Source organism: Canis lupus, chromosome 20 (assembly GCF_011100685.1).
Source record: "Canis lupus familiaris isolate Mischka breed German Shepherd chromosome 20, alternate assembly UU_Cfam_GSD_1.0, whole genome shotgun sequence".
In the NCBI taxonomy this organism is placed as follows: domain Eukaryota; kingdom Metazoa; phylum Chordata; class Mammalia; order Carnivora; family Canidae; genus Canis; species Canis lupus.
Window position 1 is genome coordinate 25341856 of NC_049241.1, and position 22206 is coordinate 25364061.

At 42.7% G+C, this 22206-nt stretch overlaps 1 protein-coding gene across 12 annotated transcripts in view; it reads right to left on the minus strand.

The window, feature by feature from the left end:
- Window positions 1–17072, minus strand: part of SLC25A26 (solute carrier family 25 member 26) — a 196316-nt gene extending 179244 nt beyond the window's left edge. For 2 of the 12 annotated variants that reach the window (XM_038565895.1, XM_038565894.1), the window contains exon 1: window positions 16829–17061. The gene's annotated coding sequence lies outside the window, so the exon portion shown is untranslated. Of the gene's footprint in view, window positions 1–16828 lie in introns of all 12 variants that reach the window. The other 10 variants (XR_005374784.1, XM_038565905.1, XM_038565900.1 and 7 more) reach the window with 10 other exon arrangements.
- Window positions 17073–22206: the final 5134 nt, after the last annotated feature.

The following is a 22206-nucleotide window of genomic DNA, read 5'->3' on the forward strand; positions in this document are numbered from 1 at the left end:
TATCTGTGTGAGACCCTAGTATGTACTATTTGTTATGGCAATCTGAGCACACTAAGTGCAGAGCCACTGGCAGCCTGATGGTGACAGGCCCTAAAATGTTCAGTTTCCTGAACCAATACACATATGTGTATATATATACATATGTGTATATGTGTATGTGTATATATATATATATATATATATATATATATATATATATATGTATGTATATGGACTTAATCCAATTTGATTGAGTCCCTGGTACTCTCTATGTAGATTCCCCACAAATATTCTGTGTCAAGCATCAGGGGCAGGGACCAGGATGGTATCAGAACTAAAACTTATCACTTAGGAAAGGTTGAAGGAGGCTTGAGCTAGTTTACCAGCAGAATGACCCCTGGCAGGAAAGAAGGAAAGGAAGAGTAAGGCTGGTTTTCAGATAAGCTCCTTGAGAGCAGGAAGTTTCTCTGTGGCTCTTGCTGTACCCAGATCCTGTCAGAGAGTAGCTACTCTAGAAATGTTTGACGAATTTTCCAATGCAATGAAAATCTCAAGAGTCCTTAGTTGCAAGCAAATAGAATACAGTGAACAAAAATAAGGCGGGGGAATGTTTACTAAAGAATATTGAATAGGGGCACCTGGGTGCCTCAGTGGTTGAGATATGCCTTCGTCTCAGGGCATGATCCCAGGGTACTGCGATCAAGTCCCGCATCAGGCTCCCCATGGGGAGTCTGCTTCTCCCTCTGCCTATGTCTCTGCCTCTCTCTCTCTCTCGTGTCTCTCATGAATAAATAAATAAAATCTTTTTAAAAAGAATATTGAAATAATTGCAGGGATGACTAGAGAACCTGACCAGAACAAGTAGTCAGACCATATTCAAAGTCATGCCACACAGCCAGATGTGAGGACCCCACAACCGCTGCCCTGAAGACTACACAATCACACTTGGGCTGCACTTGTCACTGTCACCTAGGACAGAGACATGTTTCACAAACATCTTGCAGTCTAGGTTGGGTTTACCCGTATTGCATTTCTGTCCACAAAAATAGAATATTCATAATGTCCTTTGGGACTGGGCTATATGTAGGGTAGCTCTGATGCCAACTATTTCAACAAGGAGAACTGCTCTCAAGAGGAAACAGTCACCTCTATTCAATGCTTGCTCTGTGCTGGGCTTCAGATACCCACATTCATCTTTTCATATAGTCATTTCAGCAACTCCAGAGACCATATGACATGCCCCACTATCTGTCAGGCCGTGTGGATTGTATATGTATGAGACATTTAATAATTGTGTGTCATTGTCCTCTGTGTCTCAGTCTTCCACTCTATAAAATGGCAATGATTTTAAATGACCTACCTTACAGATTCGTATGAAGATTACACATTATGTTATGTTATGTTGTGCTATGTTACTGAGCAAATATATATGAAGTAGCAAGAACAGTGCTTGGCATATAATACCCCAATTCCAACCCTCCAAGGCTAGCGTACCATTTTGTTTTGTTTTGTTTTGTTTTAAAGGACTTTATTTATTTCTTTTTAAGATTTTATTTATTTATTTATTTCTGAGAATACACAGAGAGGAGAGAGAGAAGCAGAGACACAGGCAGAGGAAGAAGCAGGCACCATGCAAGGAGCCTGACGTGGGACTCGATCCTGGGTCTCCAGGATCAGGCCCTGGGCCAAAGGCAGTGCTAAACTGCCTTGAGCCACCTGGGCTGCCCTAGTGTACCATTTGTGATGCTGTAACTGAAGAGTAGCCTGTGCGGGATCACACAGAGTAGTTGCGCCTGGATTTGAACAGAAGTCCACCTGACTCCAGAGCTGAAATCTTAGGCATCCTATAATACTGACAGTAGAAGTGAACTACATTGAAGTGCTTCAAACATATCTATAGTACAAACCCATAGAGTTTGGGGCAACAAAGAAGTTATCAGAGTTTTCAAACATGTTTTCTGCTTTATTTTTGCACTTCTGTCCACAAATTCTTTGGAACTTCTGTAGTTTTAAGTATTTCTTCATATACAATCAGTTTTGAAAAGCCCATAGAGGCAAGTAAGAGTACTCAATTTGCAACTTGCTTGGAGTGTAAATGTAGAATGCCTGAGCTGGAAAGGCAAAAAATGCTGCCTGCCCAGGTGTGTGCTTTGGTGTGGTGAACTGGGTTGGACTCAGTCTAAATTAGTGGCAAGTCAGCTTTAGACAGTGCTTCCCATCCCACTAGGAACAAGAACATTATTTCATTTCTTTGCAGGAAAATATGTATAAAAATTTCAGAAGATTCACAGGCTTCTAGAACCCATCTATGAATTCCAGTGAAGAGCCCTCTTTATTAAGTTCTATTTTCATATAAGTAATCTCTTCACCCAACATGGGACTTGAACCCACAACCCCAGGATCAAGATCACATGTTCTCCAACTGAGCCAGCCAGGCACCCCTCTAGTAAAGAACCCTTCTTGATTAGTGACTCTAAGCCTTTTAGAAAGCCTACAATCAGGGTGCCTGGCTGGCTTGGTTGGCGAAGTGTGCAACTCTTGATCTCAGGATTGTAAGTTTGACCCCCACATTAGGTATAGAGATTACTTAAAAACAAAATCTTAAAAGAAATAAAAAGCCTGCAAACATTCTTTTAGTGCAGCAAAAAACACCCATAATCTACCCACACTGCTTCCTCACAATGTCCAGGAGGAATCTAATATCTGCAGGCAATTATGTAAAGTTGCATGGAAGCCAGATTTTTTCACCTAGCAAATACTTACTGAGTGTCCACCTTGCATTGGTATAGTTTTCTAGAAGCTGGTGATATAGATATGAAAGAGATGAACAAGGCCCTTTTTCTTAGAGAAATTCCAGGGATGAGACTGGCAATAAACATAAAAAGCAATGTAGAAACAAAGTAGGATAAGGTGACCGAGAGTGACTGGTAGGTGGCTACTTTAATGAGATGAGCAGGGAAGGCATCCCTGAGGAGTCATTTGGGCTGATACCTGAGTGGCAATATGGAAACAAATGTGTGAAAAATTAAGAAGTTGCATTCCAAGGCAGAGGAAATAGCAAATCCAAAGGCCCAAATTAGGTCATGAGCTTGATCTTCCTGGAATAAGGAGGAATAGAGACAGGATGGGTACAGCTGGCACATGGTCAACTAACACTGAATCTGAGGCCTCAGTAACTGTGATAGCACACTAAATTCAGTTTCTGGATGTCAAATTTGTTTTTTTTTTAAGATTTTATTTATTTATTCATGAGAGACACAGAGAAGGAGTGAGGCAGAGACATAGACAGAGGAAGAAGGAGGCTCCATGCAGGGAGCCCGATGTGGGACTCAATCCCGGGACTCCAGGATCAAGCCCCAAGCTGAAGGCAGAAGCTTAACCGCTGAGCCACCCAGGCGTCCCTGGATGTCAAATTTGAATAAGCATCAGTAATCTCTTAGTAATTAATAGGTTTTTTTTAGGAAAAGACTCCATGTGTAATAATAATGAAAAACTAGGAAACCAGCATTTTTTTCAGTTATTAAATTCCTTATCAGAAAAACCTACAAGCTATAGATCAATTTTTTTTTAAGTACTGTTCTTTTTTTTTTAATTTTTTAATTTTTATTTATTTATGATAGTCACACACAGAGAGAGAGAGAGAGGCAGAGACACAGGCAGAGGGAGAAGCAGGCTCCATGCACCGGGAGCCCGACGTGGGATTCGATCCCTGGGTCTCCAGGATTGTGCCCTGGGCCAAAGGCAGGCACTAAACCACTGCACCACCCAGGTATCCCTATAGATCAATTTTTTAAAAGATTTTGTTTGTTTATTTAAAGACCACATGAATGGGGGGAGGAGCAGAGGCAGAGGGAGAGAGAATCTCAAGCAGACTCCATGCTGAATGTGGAGCCCCACACAGGGCTCAGTCTCATGACCCATAACATCATGACCTAAGCTGAAATCAAGAGTCATTTGCTTAACCAAATGAGCCACCCAAGCACCCCTAGATTAGTTTTTAGGAATTCCTGAGCTCAATGGCTTCTGGAGGGCTCAAAACCACCTGTATCAGCTGGAAGCTCAAATCCACCAAATTTGAGACCCCACTTCAGCCCTCACTTCAACCTTCACACCTTCAACATGTCTAAATCATGTTCCAAATATGTACGTACTTTTGGAGAAAAGGCCAAGTTCCATGTTTCCAGCAGAGATATTTTAAGTTTGGAGGCAAAAATAAAACTAACTACAATTCTGACTATAAGTCAAGACTCAATGGACTTCCTAAAAACGCATTGGAACAGTTAAGTTTTTTCTAAATTGCCTCTGCCTCCCACAGGAGAGAGAGAGAGAGAAAGAGAGAGAAGGTCGGGAGAGAGAAATTAATTGGAGAAAACACCTGCCAAAGTTTTTGCCCTGCCTCAGTATTTCAGGAATGCCACTGTGATGGATTCATCTTAGCGCAGATGCAATCAAGGGCAGTGGATGGTGGAGGATTCTATCCCTCAGAGCAGCAGCCATTCAACAGCAATTTAAGCAAAACATCAAGGGGACAATGATTCCCTTAAGGTTCTTATTACCAAGTAATGCCAAAAGCTGGTTGCACTTAACTTTGAACAGCTCTGCATTTTTAACCCATATTGAAAGAACATGGAGATCTTTCAGGTTATTTATTTAGTTCACGGAGAAATTTAATAAATAAAACACACTAGCGTAATGTCAAAAGAAGGAAAATTGAAGATTTTCCCCATTATCAGATCATCAGGCTGCAGGACACAATTGAATGCAGTAGAATCTATTTATGCACTTGGAAATGTATGGCGAGAGTAAAGGGGTTAATTCAGAGACCGTTACCTCAGTTTTTATACTTTTTCTTTTTTTCTTCCTTTTTTTTTTTTTAAGAGAGCAGGGGGCGAGGGAGGGAGCAGAGAGAGGAGAGAGAATCTTAAGCAGGCTCCACACCCACTACGGAAGCTGACATGGGGCTTCATCTCACAACCCTGAGATCATGACCGGAGCCAATATCAAGAGTCTGATGCTTAACTGACTTTGCCACCCAGGCACCCTGCAGTTTTTATATTTTGTGTTTGATGAAGGGCTTTCAAATATTTTACTTGGTCCTCATAATAACTCTTATAATTAGCATGTAAGGATTCTTTTAAGCTATAAATGAAAGAAACTATCTTAAACGTGCTTAAGCATAAAAGAGAATATATCAGCTTATATAAAATGTGCTATGTTCAGGCCTGGCTAGATCCAGAAGCCAAACTACTCTACCTCTCTCATTATTCTCTCTCATTTTCTCTTGCTCCTTCCCTCTCTGTATCTTAGCTTCATTTTTTTTCAACATTTTAGCACCATCTTCTCCTTTGTAGATGTCTTCCTACAAGCAGCTAAAGCTTACATCATCCTTGTAGACTGTAATTCCAGATAAGGCAGTAATCATATCATGTGTAGAGATTTTAAGTGATCCTGCTTTGGCCTTGTACCCACCCCCTCGAACCAATCTCTATGAATGGTGGAGCTATGGCTACTCCAGTGGCCAGGAAGTAGATTTGATTGACAGTCCAATCATAGCCACATGGAATCACAGGGTTACCGTCTCAGCCCTGGAATGAGGAGTGCCAAGCTGGCAAAAGCTACAAATAGGCAATGTTGGGGAATATGGGTGGCTTAGTTGGTTAAACTTCCCGACTCTTGATTTCAGCTCAGGTCATGATCTCAGGGTCGTGAGATTGAGCCCTCCCACAGGTGCTGTTCTGGGCACGGAGCCTGCTTAAAATTCTCTCTCCCTCTCCCTCTGCCCCTCCCACCCCACTTGAGTGCTGCTCACTCTTTCTTCTCTCTCTCTCTCTCTCTCTCTCTCTCCCCTCTCTCCAACAAACCAAACAAAACAAAAACAAATAGGCAAGTGTCGATATTGTTAGCCTCATTTTGCAGATGAAGAAATTTAACAGTGGACTTGACCAAACTAAAAGATGTCTGGTGATGATGGGTTTAAATTTCTTTAACAAAAAAAAAATAATAATAAATAAATAAAATAAATTTCTTTAACAGATGATTAAACCTCCCATTCCATAAGATAGATGAGGTTTAAAGTGCACAGTAACACAGTGAGTTAAACCCACACCAAAGTAAAAATGTCTGTTATAAGATCATTCTCTGAGAGTCAGTCTTATTTAAGGAGATGAGTACAGTGCATATATAAAGGAGGAAGGAGAAATGCAGAAAGAAGAGTTATTTGAGTCCTTGTCATTTCCCCTCTAGACTGCAGACTTTTTGTAGAAAGAATCTGTGACTTCCCTCCTTTATCCCCTGCAGGGCTTGGCAAATGATAGCAAACAGCAGTAAATGTGAGCTGAATAAAAAGAAATAAATTAGCACCCTTTGCTTGTCCTCGTTTCCTCAGTAAATTGATGTGAGTTCAATATATCACCTTTAATGCTATGTCCATCTAAGAGACAGAACTGACCTTCTGCATTGGCAGAAACTGAACAGGGGATTTGACAGGGATTTGAGAGCTGTGCACATAACCTGGAATCATGAATTTACAGATCAGAGCTGAGTTTTAAATAGCATATGATTCAACTCTTCTAATTTTATATATCAAAGAATGGATGCCATAAAATGCATATCAAGCCCCAAGTGTTCTGTGGGGGGAAGTGGTAGAGGTATGTAGGCTACTGTCCTTGGTTCTGAACCAACTACTCCCTGCATAGTCTCTTTTCCTGATGTCGGACACTTATAATCTGCCCGCCCTCACCTGCTGCCATGGGTTTTTCTGCATTTTTGTTTCAAGGTGATAGGAAAGAAAGATACATTATTTACTACCACAGAGAAAATAGAACTGAGCCTTGCATCACAATATATAGGTTTATTTCACCAACTTTTGATAGTTCTCTCATTTTTCTTCCCCAGGATTTGCTTATGCTGTCCAAAGAAGTGAGTCAGTGTGCCCCAAGTTCACAAATGAACTGGAGGTTCCAGGTTTCCTAAATCGAATTCTGTTGCATCCCCCCTCCGCCGCACCTTACTGTCTAAACTAATATTTGAAAACTCCATACTAAGAGTCTTAACAACAAGACGTTGCCATCCCTCCTCCTAGATGCCTGTGTATTTGTTGTCTGTGGCTGTATAATAAATCTGCCCCAAACTAAGGAACCTGAAACAAATAGGGATTATTTTGCAGGATTTCAGAAGCAGCTGAGCTGAGAAGTTCTGGCTCAGCCTCCCTCATGAGGTTGCAGTCAAGGTACCAGCCCAAGCTTCAGTCAACTGTAGACTTGTCTGGAGCTGGAAGAGCTGCTTGCAAGGTGGTTCATTCACATGGCAGGCAAGCTGGTGCTGGTTGTGGGTGGAAAGTCTCAGTTCCTCACTATGTGGGCCTCTCAGCAGTTGAGTATCTTAAAATATAGCAGCTGGCTTCCCCCAGCATGGGCACTCCAAGAGAGTGAAGTAGAGGTTGCAATGTGTTTTATGACCTGGACTCTAAAGTCATATACTGTCTCTTCCATTAGCCCAACAAACCAACCTGATACAAGAGTATGAAGACTAGGAGCCATGGACCATGGAGGATTATCTCTGAGGCTGGCTACCACAGCTTCTTGCATGAATTCTTATAGCACTTGTACCACTGTATTACAATTACGTCGTACTTGCACCTTTCCATGGCAGACACAGTTATCTGCCTACCAACAGCCATTATCCCCATCCTCCTTGCTAATTGAATCCTGATTTTGTACAGGTATTGGAAAGCACTTTTTCCAGGGATCAGCAAACTGTGGTCCATGGCCTGTTTTTCTACAACCCATGAGCTAAGAATAGTTTTAACCATTTTAAAGGTTATAAAAATTAAAAGTAGAAGAATGTGAACCACAGATCATATATTACACACAAAGTCTAAAATATGTGCTACATAGCACTTTACCAAAAAAAGTGTGCTAAGTCCTGGTCTAAGCCACTCATACCAATCCCATTCCCAACTTTCTCTGCAGGGTTTATTTTTTTTTTTTTTTTTTTTTTTTTTAAAGATTTTATTTATTTATTCATGATAGTCACAGAGAGAGAGAGAGAGAGAGAGAGAGAGAGAGAGGCAGAGACACAGGCAGAGGGAGAAGCAGGCTCCATGCACCGGGAGCCCGACGTGGGATCCGATCCCGGGTCTCCAGGATCGCGCCCTGGGCCAAAGGCAGGCGCCAAACCGCTGCGCCACCCAGGGATCCCATCTCTGCAGGGTTTAAAGACAGGCAGGTATCCCAATTTTGGCATGAAGCATATGAGGGTCTTGGGGAGCTTCTGGAAATAATTTTTCTCCCTCATAAGAATGGATTCATGAGGGGAGATCCTTATGCCTCTCATCTGTCCTGCCTTGAGGGTTGTCTGGTGAGAATGGCAGGGTGACAGCCATTTTGCAACCCTGAGGGGAAAACCAGAAAGATTGTGGAGAAGCTGACCCAGCCAGACATCTGAAATTGTTGAATCGTTCAGTTAACCAATCCCCAAACAATCTACTTCCAGATTTTTTTACATGGGAAACTTACAACTATCTTTAAGCCCTTCTTTGGGCATTTTGTTACTTGTAACTGAAAACATTCTAAGTTATATATAATGCCTCTAGACTGAGGGGCAACAATATGTTTCTCACAGAATCCCTCATTTCCACCATAGGGTTTGGCATAGAATAAAGTCTTAGGTATTAGTGGTTGTCTAGATCATAGTTTCCTAACTTCAGCACCACTGACATGTGGGGCCAGAGAGTTTTCTGATTGGGGGCAGGGGTGCTGTCCTGAGAATTGTAAGGTGTTTAGCAGCATCCCTGGCCTCTGCCCACTAGATGTTACTGACACCCTTCCCTCACCTTGTGATAATCAAAAATGTTCCCAAACATTTTCAAATGTTCCTGAGGGACAAAAATCCCTCCTGGGTTGAGACACACTAGTATAAATGATGCTTAGGATATTAATTTCTAGTGTGGATTACTTATTAGGCTAAACTTCAGGTCAAATAATAGGGTTTAGTCAGACTCCTGTCAAGGCCAAGTGGCCTTGGAGATAGTGGGGCCTTGAGAAGGCTAAATGGGACCCAAAGGACAAAGGAAGGGGAGAGAGGTAGGCACTGTAGAAATCTCAGCTGGGTCACAAGCCGGCAGTACTCAAAGATCATCACCACCACCAGCCACCTCTTCTGGTTCTTTTTGGCATGGAGAAGTTAGTGGAGCATAATGAGAAGAGTTTCTTAGTCTAGGTTTTGGACAAAACAGTCCTGGGGACCACAGAGGGCCAGATGACAAAGATGAAAAGAAAAGAAGTGTGATTTTGCTAATGGTACCCAGAAAGCTCAGGGAGGCTGCAGCCCTTTGGGGCATAGATTTGATAAAGGACAGGGTGGGGGGCAGGGGGAGATGAGAAGATAGCACATAAAAGTGGCTGAAAAAACACAACCCAGTAATGAGCAAACTCTATCAATGTATCAGTGTGATTCCCTGTAACATGCCTGTCTCTTTTGAAAATACAACAGAAAACTTTCCATCAAACTGTTTTCTGTCAAATGCTGGCCCCTGACAGATTGTGGCATATGGTGGTTTGTCTTTTAAGTCACTGGGGTTTTCTCACTCAACTTCGCCAAATGGTGGCTGTAATTATGGCAGTAAATGCCTCTCAAATGACAGCTTTTTTTCCTCCTTGAAAGAGTGAACATTTTAACAAGGATGTCGAGTAGACCACAAAGAACTATGTGCTGCAGGGCTTCTTGGAAGAGAGGCTAGAGAATGCTGTTCATCACTCAGAAAGGAGGCTGATTTCCTCAAAAGGGCTGGAGCAAAGAGGTTGAAAGCCTAGAGCTCCAGTCCAGGCTCGCCGCATGCTAGCTTCGTGACCTTCCTCCAGCAACTCTCTTGACCTCTCTGAGCCCTGGTGTCCCCAGCATGGAGTTGGCAGGATCCAAAAAGATCACCTACAGGAAAAAGCTTCCTTAACTGCACCCAGGTATGCAAGGAGGATGGTCATCCTCGGCCCCTCGGTCTCTCTGTGACAGGGGAACAGCCTACTGCCAGCTTATGGAGGGCTCCTGCTATGTGTTCAGGCACCCATCAGCGCCCTTGAGGTATTAGATGAATGCAAATCCGATCCTCAGTCCCTTGCCTAAAATTCTTCCAAGTGCCCCCTTGTCCCAACCATAACTTGGGTGGCAAGAACCACCACAATCCAGCCCTCCTTATGCTCAGCCTCAGATTTTGACCCATCTAGACTCTAGCCATCCCAGAGAGCTTGCTGTGTGCCACACATGCCACTTTCTCTTGTCTCCAGGCTTTGATGTGTGGGTTACCCTTGACACAGAATGTTCTCCCTCTTCCGTGGTGCCTGACTTGAGTAAATTCTACTTTTACTTCAAGTCCTGCTTTGAAGGTCACTTTCCATGTGTTACGAACTAAATTGTGTCCCCTTTAAATCCATATGTTGGACCCCTAACCCCTAGTACCTCGGAATGTATTTGGAGATAAGACCTTTAAGGTGGTAATTTAGGGGACTTGAGATCATAATCCAATGTGACTGGTGGCCTTCTAAGAAGAGATTAGGATCTAATATGCGGAGGGAGGACCGTGTGAAGACAGCTGTCTGCAAGCCAAAAAGAAAGGCCTTAGGAGAATTCAATTTGCCCGCACCTTGATCTTAGATTTTGAGACTCCAGAACTGTGAGAAAGTAAATATCTGTTGTTTAATCACCCCTGCCCCCACCCTGTCTTTGGGGTGTCTTGTCATAGTGTTATGGCAGCACGAGCAAACTAATACACTCTAAGAAGACTGACATGAACTCCCAGAGACCACCCATCACCTTCTCACACCATCCTTTATTTCTCTTTTCAAAATACTTATTGTATGGTATTGCCTCCTTTTGACATTTTCTAACTTTTTCTTTTTTCTTTTTTTTTTTTTTTTGGTGAGGGGGGAGAAATGAAAATATTACTTTAATACCAACAATGATGCAACATAACAACACAGAGAAGAGGTAGTGAAGATAAGACTCAGGCTTCCTGTTCCCTAACCAGCCTTGACTGTAATGGCAAAGCCAAGCAACTTGGAAGCTCCTACCTCACCTAGCCTCCCAGTGGAGTGGGATGGGGTAGGGAATTGGAAATCCAGGGCTCAAAACTTAGAGAAGGGCTGATGGCAAGTGTGGGGAGACGCTGCATGGCTATGGGGAGGGCCCATGAACATGTCCCCGGCCCTGCACAGGATGGAGTCCTTGGCAGCATCATAGGGATGCTCCCGGGATAGGATCTCCAGAACAGCATCAATGGAGCACTGGTGGGTATCAGTCACATGTCACACCATCTCTGCAATGTATTGGTTGGTGAGCATGATGTCACTGTCATCCCAGTTTAGAAACTTTGATCTCATTGATGGTGTATCCTTCTCCACCACCAGGAAATGGCAGGGTGGTTGTTCTTGTTAAGCTCCCCTATGCTACCCAGCAGGAGACCACTCACCATGTCCTTGGAACCAACCACTGCAATTAGCTTCCCCCTGTCATTCTTGCCAACAGGCAGAGCTCAGCTGCTATGGCCTCTACACTTTGCCTCCTTTTTAATATGTGGGTTTGTGTTGGTTGATGAGATGTCTTGAGGAGTAGATGACTGAAGGTCTTGAGGTCAGGGATTGTGTGTCCCTGCATGATCAAGACTGACCTGATTCCCTACAGGCTTATAGATGATATGGAGTATGTTTTCTATAGGTGGATAGATATGAATGAAAAAATATTATGTCAGTTATCCAGATAATTTAGGCCAACAAAAATTCTCATTGAAGAATAGGCCTGGATTTGGAGCTGCATCTTTCTAGGCAGTTTACCTAAATTCCCTGAACTCTAATAAAAGCATCTATCCTTCACTAGACCTATGAAGTCACAGATTTCAGATGTCTCCCAAATTTGGCTCTGGAAACATTAGCAGTGAAAGTAAATTTTCTGGTGGGTTTTCCATTATATATCTTGGTTCTGTGTCTTGCCATTTCTACAACACATTCCCCACAAGAGTAAGGAAGGGGAAGATAGAAGAGAAAAGAAAGATTCTTCCAGTAATTAGGAATCCGCAATCAAGAAATTGTCAAATAAAAAAAAAAAAAGAAATTGTCAAATATCTAAACTTGGTACATCCTGCTACATCCCAAATCCATTTATACTGATTTCATAGGAAAGCAACTGGTCACCATTTTCCATGTAACCATCAATCATAGTGCTCATTGACAGAGTTTAGAGGATAAATCCAAGCTTAGTGAAGTTCTTTTAAAGAAAGGGAATGCCAGGATGCCTGGGTGGCTCAGTGGTTGAGCATCTGCCTTTGGCTAAGGTTGTGATCCCGGGGTCCTGGGATTGAGTCCTGCATCAGGCTCTCTGCAGGGAGCCTGCTTCTCCCTCTGCCTCTCTCTGTGTGTCTCTCATGAATAAATAAATAAAATCCTAAAAAAAAAAAAAAAAAAAAAAAAAAGAAAGAAAGGGAATACCAATTCCTGCTTTTAGTAATTGAAATTATCCAGGAATACCCACACTAGTTCAGTTTTTTGATATTTGGATAGCAAACAATTAAAAGCTGTGACAGCCAGAGGTAACAATTAAGGGGGAAAAGAAAATGAAGAGTTCACAAATACATTCAGTTTTATCAACTTTGTCAGCTAAGTGTTCCCTTTAATTACTATTGATTTTCATAATAGTTTATTAACCCAATATGCCAATTCAAGTTTGTCACAGACTATTGTGCATGTAGGAGAATTGATTTTATGGTTTTGGAGGGGAGGAGAGGCCAAGTGTTTGGGGAAAAAAATGCATCCCCTTGCTCATTTGTATCTGATTTTTAAAATTGTTTTGCTTGGGCAGAACTTTATTTTATTTTAACTGAATAGATCAGTCATCCTGACAGTGTTTTAGCTCTAAGCACTGGCTTCTGAAGTAGTATATTTACCCACTGGCTTTGTGGGGCGGAGGAGAGATGGAGGACAGAACTAATTTGATAAATCAAGTCAATAAAACCACCTTATAAATTTCATTATGAAGATTTTATAAATGCAGCACAGGACTTGTGTAGAGTTGAGAGAATCAGGACAAGATTCACGTTTTGCCACTTGCGACTGCTCCTGAGCCTTTACGTGTCCTTATGAGTTAAAATGGGGCTTTGTGATATCTCCGTTACTCTGACTTTCAGAGTAGGCATGGGGCCCAAGTGAGATCATAGAAGGGCTTCTTAAAGTTTAAAGTACATAGCAAGTTAATGCATCATAGGCTTCCTTGTGTACAGAGAAGTATCAATAAACGACATAGGAGCCTCTTTAGAGTAAATGCCCAAAACCAGAATCTCCCAAGATTTACCAATCCTGGTTAATAAAATAAAAATTAAACACCAATTACCATGGGAGGGAAAGCAGATTAATGTGGTGGCGCTTTACCTGAATATTAATTATGAGTTGGGAGATTCCATTACAAGGCTCAGGCAGGTCATGCTTTATTGGTTCATAAATAAGGAGCTCATGCTAATGGACTGGCATAAAATATCCTCTGAGGAACAACCCTGGTTTTCTAGCCAGAGACCATAAACTCAAAATAATTTACATGGCACAAAATCCATTTCCTTCCAGTCTGTAAAACAGTAATGAGAAACACCAGGCTGGGTAGAAAAATGAGCATTTAAAAGGTCACGGATGTTTCTACCCTCCCTTTCTTCACTAGGGTCAAAGCTATAGATACCTCTCAGGCCTAGAATTCCCTAGAACGCAAAAAGTAAAAATATGTGGGTTTACACAGGGCCTTTGAGGCAGGGCCATGTGTAAATGGCACTCATGTTTGCCCACCTGTGGGTCAGTTTCACTCCCAGGTCATGTTGACTCTGACCTCCTAAGGCAGGACTTGAGCCTCGCCCTGTCACAGTAGATTCTTGTACCCTGGCCCCCTTGTGGAAGTCACTGCCACTAGCTATTTGAGGACAGCTTCCAGACTCTGCTTCCTCCCAAGTGCCCTCGATTAACATTGTCAATATACCACCACCAGGTTGGTATCTCTCAGCCCCTCTCCCTGCTGTCCAACATCCCAGCATCAATTAGTGGGGAGACATCCTCACACGTGATGAACCTGGTCCCTGGGCCCCAAGGTATCCTGATAGGGCACAGTCTTATAAGCTCTTTCAGGAATTTCTTGGGTTCTGAGCCATCTCCTCTCTTCCCTGAGTCTCAAGATAAATTCATTAGACAATGTTGGGTGACAAAACTCTCTATTGTCCTCTTCTCTCCTTTCTCCCTGCCTCTCCACATACAAATACATAAATAAATCCTCACTTTCCTTCAGCCAATAAAACCAAAGCCACCTAATAGAACCATTTGCAAACCAAATATCTATAAGAATCTCCAGCCTATAACCAGAAAGAAGGATGACAGCAAGCATTGGTGAGGTTGTGGGTAAACCAGAACTCTCACACTCTACTGTATACATAAATGATGCACCACTTTGGGAAAGAGTTTGGCAGCTCCTCGAGATATTAAACATGGAGTTACCATATGACCTCGTAATTCCACTCTAGGTGTGTACTTGAGAGAATTAAAAATAATTAAATTAAAATAATAACAAAAATAATTAAAAATCCACATAAAACTAGTACATACGTGTTGATAGCAGTATTTGTCCTGATAGTCAAGCAATGAAAGCCACCCAAATGCCCATCAAATGATGGATGGATACATAAAACAGGGTCTATCTATACAACAGAATTTTATTAATCTATAAAAAGGAATGAAGCCCATACAGAAACATGCTGCAACATGGATAAAATTTAAATATACTGTGCTTAGTGGAAGAAGCCAAACACAAAGGCACATATGGCCTGATTCTATTCATATGAAATGTCAAGAATGGGTAAATTCAGAAACAAAGTAGACCAGTAGTTGCCAGGGATTAAGGAAAAGGGAAACTGGAACTGATTGCTAATAGATATGGGCATCCTTTTGAAGTGAAGAGGATGTTCTAGAATTAGATCATGGTTTTGGTTGTACAACAGTGAATATACTAGACTTTGAAAGGTTAATTTTGTAGTATATGAATTACATCTCAATTTAATTTTTTTAAAAAGATTGTATTTATTTATTCATGAGAGAGAGGCAGAGACACAGGCAGAGGGAGAAGCAGGCTCCATGCAAGGAGCCTGACGTGGGACTCGATCCCGGGTCTCCAGGATCAAGCCCTGGGCTGAAGGCAGGCGCTAAACCGCTGAGCCACCCAGGGGTCCTCAATTTAATTTTTTTTTAAGCTGAGAAATAGGAAAAAGAAAATCATGAGCTCTCCTATTTCTTCTAGTAAATCAGACGTGGGTTCAACTGATACATTGAACTACACTTACTGAGGATTGTAGTTAGAAGCTTCTAAAAGCTGCCCTGCCCCCTCTACTGCCCCACCTGCTTACTGATGCCTGAAACTCTTCTGTGGAGCTTCTCTTTGTCTTAGTATCTTAATACTTTCCCAGTCTCTACTTTCGTAAGGCAAATCTCTGGAACCAATCAATCTGTGTTTCAATGAAGACAAGTGTCAAACAATACTTCCTCCCCTCACTGGGTATCAGACTATAATGGTTTGATGGAAGAGTTGCCAAAAAAAAAAAATCAAACCAAACTCACACAAACACGAATCGTTCTATGTTGGACCTAAAATTCAAGATTTTTCACTCTCTGTTTCTGTATTTGAATAGGAGCTTTGAAAGATATTGGATATGCATATGGCACTTATTTAGTAGAAAATTCAATGAAGATAGTAAGCATGATGTAGTCATTTAGTTGATTTAATACTTACTTTGAGAGAAGCCAGAGACAGTCTGAATCAGCTAGAACTGGGCATTATTCATTAAAGAAAAAATAAAAAACAAAACAAAACATGGTTTTTTGAAGCCAAAACACCAAGATTTGAAGTCTAGTTCGATCATATGACTTCAAGCAAGCTTTATAAACTTTTTGGCCTTGACCTCCTCACCTGTATTATGGGGATACTAGTAGTACCTACCTCGTAGTAGAATTACAGAAATGAATTAAGTTACTACACGTAGAGCTTTAGAACCCTGCCTAACATATACTAAGCACTCAGTAAAACTTAGCTTGTTGCTATTTCTGAAAATGGCTGGAGAACAGCCCTGCCCTTTGCAGCAGGCTTTCTATAGAAGATTAGTGGGGAAAGTCTGAGAGGACTGACACTGAGGTAATTAGGTGAGTCTGCTCGCCTGCCACATCCCCTCTATTTCCCCTGAAGCCTGTTTTTTTTTTTTTTTTAAGATTTTATTTATTTATTCATGTGAGATACACAGAGAGAGAGAGAGAGACAGAGATATAGGCAGAGGGAGAAGCAGGCTCCTTGCAGGGAACCCCATGCAATACACAATCCCTGAACCCGGGACCATGCCCTGAGCCAAAGGCCGCTCAACCGCTGAGCCACCCAGGCGTCCCCCCCCTGAAGCCTGTTTTAGGCAGGCCCCCAAATCAAGCAGAGGCAAGTGGCTCTTGGAATGTGGCATGTCCTGAGCCACTCAGGACTGCATTAATAAATTCCAAAAGAGGGTTAGAAATGGTGACTCCAGGGCCTGACTGTCCCTAATCCAGCCTAAGCTAGATGCTTTGTCCCCCCACATGACAAGCAGACGGAGAACTGCAAAGAACATTCTGAACTCTATTTCACTTCCTCCTTTATAAACAGAACAACCAGATCTGAGCACTATTTTTAGTATTTTTAGCCAGTTGACAGAACAGGACACTCTAAATGGCAATTTGAAAATAACTTTCCCATCTCTCGACCCATCACCTTATATCAAATTGCCAATTTCTCCATGTACTTACCACTTTTTTTTTTTTTTTTTACTTACCACTATTTGCAGTTATCTTGCTCATGTTCTTATTTGCTATAATGTAGAATTGTTTGTAGTATGGAATGAGGCTTCCAGGAGGGCATGGTTCTTATCTGTCTTTCTTGCCTCTGCTGTATCCTCAGCATCTGGAACAGCGCCTGGCACAAAGTAGGCATTGAATGAATAGTTCTGGAATAAATGAGTGGTGCTCACCCCGGGACTCAGCATAGTGCGTCTGTTCTAGACAAGCCTCTACCCGTGATGACCTCTCAGCCTCCACTCTCACTTCCTGGGGAAACCTGTCCATGCCCTTCCTGTCAGCACCTACTTCCTGGGTCTCCTACACAATGGGGGGCAGGCTGGAGGGCCTCTCAGTCTGACATCACCTCATGATATCATCGCTGATTGGACCTGAGGTGGACTCCTTCTCTAACTAAGACATTCATCATTTCTTTCTTGGAAATTTGGGTTTGGCCCTCAGAGTCTCTTGCTAATAAGAGAGGCTGGAGTGTTCTGGTCTCAAGTATGATCAAAGCAGAAGGAGCCAGTATGCAGTAAAGAGCATAAAACTACCTGCAGAGAGGAAGTGAGGAGATGAGAGAGGATGGCAGTAGAGAGAGAAAGAGATGGAGTCCAGGCAGGTGGACTGGCCGATCCAAGTGTGCTGATTTTTCAGCACTCACCGAGTCCTTGAAGACCTGGCCATACTTCCTTGATGAGAACCTTGGTTATAGGGCAGCCCAGGTGGCTCAGGGGTTTAGCGCCGCCTTCAGCCTAGGGTGTGATCCTGGAGACCCGGGATCAAGTCCCATGTTGGGCTCCCTGCATGGGGCCTGCTTCTCCCTCTGCCTGTGTCTCTGCCTCTCTCTCTCTCTCTCTCTCTCTCTCTATCTGTGTGTGTCTTTCATGAATAAATGAATAAAATCTTTAAAAATTAAAAAAAAAGAACCTTGGTGATAGGGTACCTGAGGTGGCTGTTGGTTGAGCATCTGCCTTCAGCTCACATGGTCCTGCTGTGGATCCTGTGGTGGACCCTCTGCTCAGTGGGGAGCCTGCTTCTCCCTTTCCCTCTCCACCCTGCTCATGCTCTCTTTCATATAAATAAATAAATAATTTTTTTTTTAAGAACATTGGTTATATCTTTGGCTGGGTTTCTTTTTTTTTTTTTTAAGATATTTATTTATTTATTTATTTATTTATTTATTTATTTATTTATTTATTTATTTATTTATGTGAGACACAGAGAGAGAGGCAGAGACATAGGCAGAGGGAGAAGCAGGCTCCATGCTGGGAGCCAGATGTGGAACTCGATCCCGGGACTCCAGGATCACGCCCTGGGCTGACGGCAGGCGCTAAACCTCTGAGCCACCCAGGCATCCCCTGGATTTATATTTCTTGCATACAAATAATTCCTGACTACAAAGCCCTAGCATATAGCAGGCATCCTCAAAACCTCTGTTGACTTGAATTCATTTTTCATTTATTCCTTTACTCACTCAACAAATATTTATTGGGCCAGGTACTGGAGGCAAAGAGGTGTGCAAAAAAGTGGGCACTGTCCCTGCCCTTGAGGAATTCTAGCAGGAGATAGAGATGAATTGAATTAAGACAGGAAGAGAGGGGCACCTGGGTGGCTCAGTGGTTGAGCATCTGCCTTCGGCTCAGGTCCTGATCCCGGGGTTCTGGGATCGAGTCCCACATCAGGCTCCCCACAGGGAACCTGCTTCTCCTTCTGCCAATGTCTCTGCCTCTCTCTGTGTGTCTCTCATGAATTTTTTTTTTTTTTAAAGACAAGAATAGAAACAATGGGGACGCCTGGGTGGCTCAGTGGTTGGGCAACTGCCTTTGGCCCAGGGCATGATCCTGGAGTCCCAGGATCGAGTCCCACATCAGGCTCCCTGAGTGGAGCCTGCTTCTCCCTCTGCCTGTGTCTCTGCCTCTCTCTCTCTCTCTCTCTCTCTGTGACTATCATAAATAAATAAAAAAATTTTTAAAAAGTTTTGAAAAATAAAAAAAGAATAGAAACAATGAGTTCAACTTTGCATCAGACACTGCCTGGTATGTATCAGGAATGTCTTGGAGTGCACAGATACTGAACTCATCATTGATACTAAGGGGACCACAGTGCTCAGAATGAGGAACTCTCATACTGTCCTTCAGCAAATAGCTGATACATATTCTATCTGATTTGCCCTCAGGCTGATTCCATGGGCCTGGTCTGAGAAGATGCCTGTTTCTTGGGCGAGTCTGTAAAACTGAGCCCCAAAAGGGTTAAGTGACTTATCCAGAGGCAGGGAGGCTGGTCGGGGCAGAGCCAGGACTCCGCTGCTGCCTCTAGTCTCCAGAACCCCGTTTTCCCTTCTCCTCCTATGAAATGTTGTCTCTTCGGTGAGATGGTGAGTGTGCAAGAACCTAACAAACACACTGTACAACCCTGCAGAAGCTCAAGGCAGTAGGCCCCCAGGCGGGGCTCAGCGGGGCTATTTTTAGGATAAACTCTGCCAAAACAATGCAAGCAGCAAAGAGAAGAGGCAAAGAGAGAAGTCAGCTCTAGGCTGAAGCTGCTGGAGTGCGGTTCTCAATGGGTTTATTTGCAGTGCAGGACCCGATGGAAGCCTGGAGGGCCCCCCAAGGCTGAAGTTTGTGAAGCAGTCCCTTCACCAAACCTCCCAGGGTCTGAGATCCCCACTGCATATTTAGGTGCCACAGAGAGATCATGCCCATTGAAGCTGGGACAAGGCTCCTGACAATTACATTCAAGGCCTCAACTAAACTGTACACCCCCCAGGGTGGGTGGCGGTGGGGGGTGGGCTCATTTTCCTCCCTGTTTACCTCACATCACTCACAGATTGCAGATGTCACCTCTCTTGAGGCTATTTCTGTGCTCAGGCTGGGCTCCTACCTGAGAGCACAACACTGGGGATTCTCTATGTGCATTTCTCAAAGCACAGTCTGTGGAACACCTGCACTCTAATCAACTTTATCAAAATGAATGTTAAGATGACTAGGCCCCACTCCAAACTGGATGAATCAGGACTACAGGGTATGAACTACTGGGTATTTACCCAAAGAATACAAAAACACAAATTTGAGAGCACCCCTATGTATATTGCAGCATTATTTATAATAGCCAAGAAATGGAAACAGCCCCAGTGTCCACTGAATGATGAATGGATAAAGATGCCCCCCACACACAGAGAGAGGAATATTATTCAGTCATTAAAAAGAATGAAATCTGGCCATTTGCAGTGATGTAGATGGAGCTACAGTATACTATGCTAAGTGAGCAAGTCAGAAAAAGATAAATACCATATAATCTCACTCATGTGTGGAATTTAAGAAACAAAATGAATGAGCAAAGGAAAAAAAAAATACAGAGACAATTCAAGAAACAGACTCTTAACTACAGAGAACAAATTCATGGTTACCAGAGAGGAGGAGATGGGGAAGAGGGTCGAATAGGTGATGGGGGAGAAAAAGAACAGTTTTTGTGACCAAAAAAAAAAGACGTTTCAGGGCATGAAACCCTGAATTTTTCTTTTCTTTTTTTTTTTTAAAGATTTTATTTATTTACTTTGAAAGAGAGAGTGCAACAGGGAGTGGAGCAGAGGCAGAGGGAGAGAGAATTCCAAGCCGACTCCGTGTCGAGTGCAGAGCCTGACAGAGGGGTTAATCTCACAACCCTGAGATCATGATCTGAGCCAAAATCAAGAGTTGGACACTCAACTGACTGAGCCACCCAAGTGTCCCCCAGAACTTTCATTTTAAACATGCCTTCTTGTTATTTCTTGAAAATTCCTTATTTTTTTTAAGATTTTATTTATTTATTCATGAGAATACACAGAGAGGAGAGAGAGGCAGAGACACAAGCAGAGGAAGAAGCCGGCTCCATGCAGGGAGCCTGACGTGAGACTCGATCCAGGGTCTCCAGGATCACACCCTGGGCTGCAGGTGGCGCTAAACCACTGAGCCACCGGGGCTGCCGAAAATTGCTTATTTTATACTATATGTTTCCCTACCAGTATGTCAGAATATGCTGCTAATAAATCATCCACTCTAACGTCTTGCTCCTCTAGGTCAATAGCTCTCCATGTTAATACTATTAACAGTTGGGCCAGGTGATTTTATGGACATATGTTGGGGCGGGGCTTTATTTTGTGCATTATAAGATGTTTAGCACCATTCCATTAGATACCAGAAGTCTAACTACTCTCCAGCCATTGGTTCTTAGCATTGACAAGTGTCCCCTGGGGGCAAACTTCTCCTCCTTACCCCCACTGAGAAGCACTGCTCTAGGTAAGTGGTTTCCAACCTGCTTCACATTAGAATCCCTCAAGGATCTTTGTAAAAATGTATTTATTGGACCTTACCTCCAAAAAATTCTTATGTGTTTAATCTAGGGTGGAACCTAGGCAACTATAATTTTTAAGTTTCCCGAGTAATTCTAATGTACCACAGATGAGAACACTGCTCTAGGTAGACACTTGGAGGCAATGATCCAGTATATGTTTGTGACTTCATAGAAAGTACAAAACTCAAGCCACACGGATGGGATAGTTTGAGAACCTATGTACCATCAGGACCAGGCACCCAAATAGGACAACACTAGTCACCTCTTCGGAAGCTAACAAATGGACAACTTCAACCAAATGCATTATAAATTCTTCCCACCCTACTCCACGTATAACCTAAGTTGATCCAACTAGAATTAAGAACAGAACTTATAGGACAACTGTGTGGCTCAGTGGTTGAGCGTCTGCCTTTGACCCAGGGCATGATCTCAGGGTCCAGGATCGAGTCCCACATCAGGCACCCTGTGAGGAGCCTGCTTCTCCCTCTGCCTATGTCTCTGCCTCTCTCTGTGTATCTCTCATAAATAAATAAATAAATAAATAAATAAATAAATAAATAAATAAATAAATAAATAAATAAAATCTTTTTTTTGAAAAAAGAGAACAGAATTTATAAGGATGGCTGGGGAGACAGATAACCTCTTTTCTACTGGATGGTCCAATATAGAGATATGAGAGCTGAAAAAGCTGCAGTCATTTTGCTTCCATTGAGGAAGTCAATCAAAGGATGGAAAGACAGAAAAGAAGGCAGCACCAAGAAAAATCAGAGAAACTGGAGCCTTGATCAAATTGTACCTGAGCTCTATCCTTCCATAGTCCTCTTCAGTTATATGATAATACAACATCTTTATTTTTTAATTAGGTCAGTTTGAGCTGGGTTTTCTGTTATAACCCAAAGCACCTTGGGGTGCCTGGGTGGCTCATTTGGTTCAGTGTCCAACTCTTGATTTAGGCTCAGGTCATGATCTCAGGGTCGTGAGCTAAAGCCCCATTTTAAGCTCTGTGCTCAATCAGAGTCTGCTTGTTCCTCTCCATCTGCTCTTC